Source organism: Drechmeria coniospora, chromosome 02, assembly GCF_001625195.1.
Source record: "Drechmeria coniospora strain ARSEF 6962 chromosome 02, whole genome shotgun sequence".
In the NCBI taxonomy this organism is placed as follows: Eukaryota; Fungi; Ascomycota; class Sordariomycetes; order Hypocreales; family Ophiocordycipitaceae; genus Drechmeria; species Drechmeria coniospora.
Genome location: NC_054390.1, coordinates 4,498,925 through 4,507,858, shown reverse-complemented (window position 1 = coordinate 4,507,858; position 8,934 = coordinate 4,498,925). Strand labels below are relative to the sequence as shown.

Below are 8,934 nucleotides of genomic sequence, written 5' to 3'. Positions count from 1 at the left end.
TGCGACCTCGCCAGCTGCTGACGGTTACTTCCATCGCGGCTCATGGCTAATAATATCTAGCTAGATACGGAGTAGGTACGTAGTTATTAGTGTACATGCACAGAAGTTCGGTGGTGGACGTGCGTGCGTGCACTTGGGCACGGTTTTGCAACGATGAGTGTCCTCGTGATGGATGACATGCATTACGAGCAGACCTACCCACTGGATCACGACAACTTGGAACTGCTGGCGCTTGAAATTCACCGACATGTACTCTGTGCATTCAGCACAAGTAATAGTCTGCTATGTTGCAAGCACTTTACATACTTGTACCAAGTAGGTGTAATTGTAAGTACGTCCACAGTGCACATGTTCCAGTACTCCGTATGGACTTGTGCGCTGCAACTCGAGCGTACAACTACAGTACTTGTGCTGGTGCTTGTTTGCAGTCATTAATTAATAGGGCAGCACTCCGTGGAACGATTGTACGGCAGATGGTGGATCGTACCTAGTAGGTCACTGTAAGTGGTGTGCATATACTTACTTACAAGTACTTACACACCGTTGAGCGGGGGGCGCGGTGGGCAGTTGGATGGGCAATAGAGCTAGCAGTTTAGTTGAGTGGACAACTAAGCGGGCAGGTGGTTGACAGCAACAGCCGAGTGGACAACCACCGCACTAGCGTGCTGACGCCGAAATCCTCGCTGGATGCGCTGGCAGTTGCCGGCATTCTAGTGGACGGATCAGTGGAGGCCAGCGCATGCCCAGGTCCGCACAAGCAAATGCATTGCAGCCCGGTCGTCGCGCCTCCACCACGGGAGGTAGAGCGTCGAGTGAGCGAGGCGATTGATTGATTGATCGACGCGGCGACGAAATCACAATCGACTAGCGCCCGCCAACGTACGGTACCTGCACTATGCACTGTACCGGCCCCGTCGGCGCCGATGTCGCAAACCGAGGGCCACGATGCCCGTCTTGGATTTGGTGGCCGTTGCCTTGCGGTGCCACCGGGTGCCTACCGAGCCGGGTGCGTGCTAGCGATGCGCCGTCGGCTGTCGCGAGTGTGTCGAGGTTGGCTCGCCTCGCACTCTCCGCTCCCGGCACGGCAATGAGGAGGAACAATGGAAGCGGCGACGCCGTCTCGCGTGCGTGCCTCTCGAACCACGTGGTTGCCGCGAGAAGGCGAGCGCACGACCAAGCGTTGCATCACACCCACGACGGCGCGCATGCTCTTACGTACGGCCGTGCCGAACCAACCAAGCCGCACGGCAAAGCACGAGTGTGGTACGGAGTACATGCACTGGATGAAGAGTGCCCAGTAGAGGTATCAATTGCAAAGCTATAATAGTAGGCGTACGGAGTGTTGACAAACAACTCCTCGCCTTCCGTCCACTTGCATGCAAGTACTTACTTTACCTCCTACCAAGTACCTAAGTACCTACTGTGGTATTACTTGTATTATTAGTGCTTGCACTCTTTGCACCCTTTGCACGCTTGTAATTACTGTACAGTACTGCGGCAGCACCTGTACAGACGTGAGTGTACATGTACATGTACATGTGAACCTGGACATACTGTAGATGGTGCCTACTCGCCCAGCAGAATGTACATGTACATGCAAGCAAGTACTCGTCCCTCATACACCCAAGTACAAGTTCACGCGCCTAGCGTACCGGCATCGAGGCCTTCCACGGCATTTGCCGGTGCGCCCTCTGTCAACCGGTCGACGTACGAATGGACTGCCACGGGACCTGCTGGGTAATTACCAGGTACTAGCATCGGTGCAAGTGCGCCTGCTAGCGCTTAAGCAAGCACACCAACTTGCACTTTGGCGGCTAAGTACGGAGTACTTGTCTACCTGTAGGTGGTGTACTGTACTTATATGTACTCCGTACGCTGGATGGTTTTCGCCGTCGACTTCGGGCCGTTGGGGCTCGCCTTCATCGGGCCTGCTGGCTCCCTCGCTGGCTGCTCCTCCTTGTCCGAGGAGATACGACCGACCCGCCCGAAATGCCAGCGTCAGCCACCAGGATTTTGCATAATCAGGATCTCGACCTTGTCCGCCCCTACGGCAGCAACTCGGCGACCATGCAGGCATGCACGTACCTGTGCATGTACACGTACAGTAAGCACCGTACAGTACTTACGTGCATGAAAGGGCAGCAGGAGCAAGTGCTCACAAGGACTCGACTGCGCGCCAGCGCAAACGCACCGTACCCTGCGGCAGGAATCCCATGCGCACAACCGTTATGGCCGGCCGGCTTGTTGTCATTGGCTACGGCTCCTTCGCGCTCGAGCCGGCCAGAAGGCAGCATTCATGATCATGGCACGCACCCGATGGGGAACGCCGCGCCTTGAGAATGATTCTCATCCAATGGGTGGGTGCAAGAATCCAGAACCGAGAGGGCATTGGGCCCAGGCCGGGGTCGCAGGTAGGTAGCATGCGGGCGCTCGTGCTACTCTCGTGCTACTCTCGTGCTATCGTCGTGCTACCGTCGGGCTACCATCGTTCTACCCTCGTACTATGCAGTTGCGCCGATACGTAAGAATTATTAGTTGCAAGTGCAAGCGTAGTAGTAGTATCCGCACTGCGCTTCTTTGGCATCGCAGGACGCACGATTGGCCATTGCAGCCTTGGGTACTCGCACAATTTTGGTGCAGTGTTTGGGTGGTGCCGGTTTTGCACACGTCCGCTTGCACCTCAACGTAAGTGCAGTACTAAGTACTTACGTGTACAGTACATGTACCCTGCGGCAGCGTGTACCTGTGCAGCGCACAATTACTTATACGGCGTACTTTACTCGTACGGTGTACTGTACTTGTAAGTAGAGCCGCGACAAGTACTTGCCTGCTAGGTACTGTGCTCTTGGTGAGTGTTGGGTCGCCGTCGCACGGATGTCCTAGGGACTGTTGCCACTGCTGTCAACGACTCCCCCGCCACAGGTCATCATATTACAGTACAGGAAGTAAGTACTAGACCTACGTACAAGTGCTAGCTACCAAGATCAGTACTGTAAGTACTTACTGTACCAAAGAACATACTTAGTACCTAGGTACAGTATGCAAGTAACAATTGTACCAGGCACCTAGGTATTCGCCAGTGCGAGCGACGCATCTGTCCACCACCAACGCACCAGATGTTTGCATCATGGCACTGCCGTCCCGACGTACGGAGCTGCTACAGTACTTGCACATGCACCGCGGTACCGAAGCGCAGCGGTGTGAAACGAGCGCGTCGTCCGGAGGTTGCTCACTGCGCGGTGTGCGAAACGGCCGGAGCCCGCAGCTTGCTCCTCGCCGCCGCCTTCGTCGAGGAATGGGCCCTTGGGGGATCGTCACGCCGTCGGCGATTGATCCTCTCACGTCGCCTGCTGCCATGAGGCGCGGCGTGGTGCGCCTGGTGCTGGCGCACGTACCGTGCCGCACCTGCGCTCCTGCTCGTACTCGCCCTGGCACGTAGGGTATAGTGCGTGGATTTGTACATGGCGGTACGCAGAGGCGAGTTCTGCTCCGTATTCGTACTCTGCGCCTCCGTCGCCGACGACGCTGGGCAGCACCATCACCTCGAGCTGGCAAGCCGCTGTCGCGATCGCCGAGGCCCCTGCCGGGCGCTGCGCCTTGTTCGGCATCCAGCCATGTTGCCTACCTTGCGCCGGCAATTGTAGGCGTCGCAAGCATTGCTCGATGCGAATCGGGTCATGGGCCCTTGGCATCCGGGAAGCCATGAACACGAGAGCACGCGCAGGCCGGTGACGTTGCGCTGCCAATCGCCCGGTCCTCCTCATCCCGCACCGTTGCACGCCCGCACGCACTCGTGCTTGCCATGCAGCGCCCCCCATCCTGCGAGGGTCTGTAGGTGAGGTGAAATGATGGACGCGGCAAGGGCCTGCGACTTGTCGCAGTAGGATGCACATGTATCATGGCCGCACAGGTGCCTTGCGGTGCAAGCGCCGCACATGTGCGGAGTACTTGCTCCGTACTTGCTCCGTACTTAAGTGCGCACGCAAGTACATGCACACCTACTGTACAGCACAGAGCAATCAAGTACAGCAGCTGAGCTCCGCAATGGGATGCAAGTACATGTACAGTAAGTACTCCGCACAACTACACTTTTCCATTCTAGCACAGGCTGTTTGCATGTACCGAGTACAAGCACTTGGTATGGCAGCGAACTGACGATGAATAACAGGTGCTTGTACCCCAGCACTTGCTTGTTGACTGATTATCATGTGCTGTAATACAGTGCATGCAAGTAAGTACAGCAAGTAAGTACAGCAAGTAAGTACAGGCGCACCGAGTGATGCAACGTCGGCACTGCATCGGTATCGCGCGCCCCGCAAATCCACGTGCTGGTGAGAACCTCCGTATCCTCGCCATCCTGGTCCATATCGTGCATTGCCGGCGATCTGGCCTTGAGATGCCTCATCGCCCAGCCATCCATCCATCGCTCGCAGGATGAGCAACGCCTGTACCGTACGCACCGTACACGCACACGCACGTCCTATCCGTCCCAATCTATGCATGTAGTTAGCCGCGGAGGGCGTGCGACGCATTGCACGTGCATGTAGTTACACCGCTCAATACGGTGTACTGGCCTGCGAGTACTTACACATGCCGAGCGTGTGGGCGGTCCATGCATGCGACAAGCAACTGTCCTCCAATCACTTGTACAGTATACTCTACAGAGGGACACTTGGGAACTCCAGTCCCTACAGCCAAGGGCTTGTACGTGTACTTCCCTGTACACCTACTTGCGGTGTGTGCGGCGAGTGCTGTGCTGTAGGAATACCCTGCGCGAGCATGCATGCGACCCGACAAACCGCCTTCTTGGCTTCGCTGGGGGCGATGAAACCGATGCACGCGTCGGCCATCGGCAAGACGGCTGCGTCGCCACCCAGCCAAGCGGCTCCGGCTCAGCCACTGCCGCTCGCCGGCTGCCGATGGGCGCATGCGCAAGCGCAGATGGCGGCACCTGGCCGGGTGTGACGATACGGGTGCGGTACAATCGTCATACTGTACGTAGGTGTGCAGCACAGCCGCCGTCGGCATTTCGACACCGACTGCCACCGAAGCGTTGCGTCAGTCGAGGCGAAAAGTGGCCGGCCCCATCGCTCATTCGCCCTCTTCAGCTGAGAAGACCCCGGCAAGTGGCGGCAGACCCGGTCGCTGGTCGGTCGGTCGTCCATGGCGATGGCGAGCCGCCTGCCCTGTCCTGCCCGGCCCCGGCGGGGGCCTGTCGCACCCTGGTGCCTGTCCCGCCCTTGCTGGCATCATCAGCGTCCTGGCTGGTTCCCGATACACAAACAATGGCAACAAGTGCGCGGAGTACTTGTGCAAGTACACCTCTACTGTACTATGGACTACTGCAGCCGGGGGGCAACACTGCAAGAGTACCGCAAGTACCTGTAAGCAGTGCGGTAATCTGCGAATAGGCACTGCACCGGCAAACACTGTAGTGCAGCGCAGTAGGGAGTACTTGCAGTAGTACAAGTACTTAGGTGTGCAAGTACTTACTCCGTCCTTGCATGCAAGTCTTGCAGTATTATTTGCGTGCAGTACTGCATACTAGGTACCTAGTAGGTACAGTAGTTGTAGGTACGGGGCAATTGCATGTTCGCCTCCACCTAGCACTGTACTAGCGCTCCTGTCGGTTGAGCGGCAGCGAGCGAGTGCCATAGCAGGTTGCCGATACCCATCAGTGCGTGCATCGACAGTACACCCACCTACTGCACAGTACTTACATACTAGGTACCTAGTATTACTTAATTAAGTCCTGTACTTGCCAATACTAGTGCACGCACTGTAGATGTACTGTACACTGCAAGTGCACTTGCAGCACTTGCAACGCGTACCGGTGCGGTCGCGGACGGACGCCCAGCCAGCTCTTCGAGCACGGTACGGAGCCAGTACAACTACAAGTACAGCAAGTACCACAACTACCACAACTACCACAACTAATTACATGTACGGCCAGGAGGTACTGTAGGTGTGCGGTACGGAATACTCCGCACAAGCCTCTCCTACAGTGCAACTAACTAAGTATGCGTAAGTACTCAAAGTACATGTACAGTGTACACTGGCTGCGCTGACGCGAAACGTTGGATCATCACGCCTCATCCGGGTTTCCGATCGAACGGTCGACTGCTCCTTTGCTCCCACCACCCGCATCGTCGCCTCGCCGGGTAGGCGGCAACTCCGTTGTTCGTCGCTGTCCTTGTTTTTTTTTTTGCCCTTGCCCAAATGATCAAATCAACACAAACTCGTTGGCTCCATACCACTTGGTGAGACTTCCGCTCCTCCATCGCCAGTAATACGTGCACTTTGTCGTTTTCTTGCACAAACTTCATTAGCCTCGTCGGCCGAGGACAAGGTCGAACAAGGTACACGGTACTCCGTACTCCGTACGGGCCTTGAATACGTCTACGCCCACGCGCCCCGGTACCAGTACGTGCGACTACAGTACATGTACATGCACCAGGTAATTACCGTTGGTGCCCTCCCACCTGCCGAACGTTGCCTGCACTAGCACCTCGCACCCACGGCAAGTTCCGACCGTTGTGGCTGGTGCAGGTGCTCCTGTGCAAATATTGCTTAGGGAGGGGCCTTAAATTGCCTCGTCTGCGGTGCTCGCAGCCCCTAGCCGCGTGCTGTCGATTCGGTCGCTAGAGAACCAGCGGCTTGGCCAGCGGCTTGGCCAGCGGCTTGGCCAGCGGCTTGGCCAGCGGCTTCTAGAAGGCTGGAAGGATTATCCGCCGTTCTCGATCGCCGGTTTCAAGCGCAGGACTAAAATGGAAACAGAAGCTTTTCTCCAACACGCTCGTCTCAGCTTTCCTCTTACGTCGCCACTCGCCCCATAAATACGTACTCGGCGACTTTTACTGGCAGAGCCAGGTCACACTCCACGACATCATACTACGAGTGCTAATATCATGATACGATGCGTACATGTACTTGTACTTGTACATTGTACAAGTACACTGTACCAGGTACTTGCATGAGCCGTAGCGCCGAGTTGCACTCGTATCTACCTAGGTGTGCTGTAGTTGTACAGTACGGAGCACGGAGCACTCATACTTGCAAGTACTTACTTACTGTAGGTTATGTGTACGCACTGCCATGTAGTTGCACACCTGCAGTACCTGTACAGTGCAACTAGCTGTAATAAGTCCTTGTAAGCGTTCAAGTAGTTGCACATATACAAGTGAGTACTTGCGTGTACAGTAAGTAAGTGTACGGAGTACTGTAGGTGTAAGTACACATCTACACCGATATTTGCACTCGTATAATACTTGGGTGTGCTTACATGCCAGGGTCATAAGTACCTGGAACAAAGTTACACGATGCTCCATGTCCACAAGCACTGTACTCCGTACTCCGCAAGTACTTCAGTACTTCTCGATTCGAGCACTGTACCACTAAGTACACCCACACACAGACGTACTTACAACTAACTATTACTGTTTACTATCCTCCGGAAGCCACGGGAATTCAGAGCAAGCCACGTCCTCGTTGAGAGAGAGAGAACATCATAAAAGGGCATGCAGTTCCGTCAACGCGCTGCATTTTTATTTCAGTCGCTGCTTGCTACTCGTGGGCGGTGCCTCGCCGGCGGATGTGTACTGCGTAGGTAGGCATGTACCGGAACGGCGCCAGCGGCGGCGGTCAGCAGCACGAACCAGTGCCTGCATGTACTCATGTACTCAACTACTCCGTACTTGCGACTATATCGACTTGCACAAACCATAGTGCGTATCAGCGCGTTAGCGCCGTCACCCTCGCTAGTCCTCCTTTGTTAATATCAAGTACAACTACTCCGTACCCATGCCAGGTCCTTCAATGCGTTTGAGTTCAGAACCTGGGCCCTTTGAAGTTAATGAGAGGGGGACTTGTTTTGACGCCGACTCCAGGTATAGGACGGGGTGTCGTTTAGTATTATTGCCGCCCATTCAAAGCTCGTCTATACTTGTGCTCCGTGCGGAGTAAGTACATGCAGTGCACATGCACTTTGGCATGCTATTTCCTGGGGACGAAGCGCCGGGGTCGAGTTGGGGTTGATTTGGCGGAGCCTCCATCAACTGGAACGGGCATATCAGCGGTGTGTATTACAGTTGCAACACAAGTACGGAATATTCCGTATTGCTTGCATTTCTTGCTCCGCACGGAGTGCCTGTCTGCCTACACTCCGTACGTGCTGCCACCCGGTTGGTGGTGGTACGAGCCTTGCAGTGGGAGCCTGTACTTCCACCTCGGTGCACACCTGCGCCTCGTGCTTGGCACCCGTTCACTCACTCTGGCCTCTGTCTCACAGGCGCCCTCAGCGTATCGTGTTATGTTCGCATTGGCAGGTACCTATAGTATCTACTAGGTACCTGGTAGTACTTACCAGTAGGTAACCCCCCAAGTCGGTGCGTAGTAACAGGCAGGTCCTTGTAGGGACTGGACCTACAGTACTTCCTATACCCAAGTGTTGGTGTATTACCAGTCTGTACAGTACACAGTAGACACATACTGTAGATCAGTTTACACGGACTTGCAAGTCGACCAGACAAGTGGCATGTGCTTGCTTGCGTACTTGTATACTGCAAGTACGTCGAGCCAGCGCTGACCCGTCACCGCGTGCTACGTACTCGCTGGTACCGAGTGATGGCAGAGCAAGGTGCTGTGGCACCGCACAAGTGCTCGCAAGTGCACAGGTCATGGCGTAGCGGCGTCGCTTCAGCAATCGGCCTTCCCTTCCGCCGCGCGAGGCGCCGCCCATTCCGTGCCTCCCTCGTCCGCCGCCTGCCTGCCTGCCTTCCGGCCCATCCGTGGCGAGGCGCGCGTACGATGTCGGCTGGCAACACGAAAGGAAGCGCTGGCAAAAAAGAAAGTGCCGGCAAATCGATTGCTGCGAAACCACACCTCCGTGGCTCGGGAGCGACCCGGTGCATGGCTCCGCTCCGTACCAACGTTCCG

The 8,934-nt window shown here is 55.8% G+C and overlaps 1 pseudogene; it reads right to left on the bottom strand.

Moving 5' to 3' along the window:
• Nucleotides 1-3,125: 3,125 nt before the first annotated feature.
• On the bottom strand, nt 3,126-3,302 carry DCS_04344 (annotated as a pseudogene).
• Between the last annotated feature and the right edge of the window lie 5,632 nt (nt 3,303-8,934).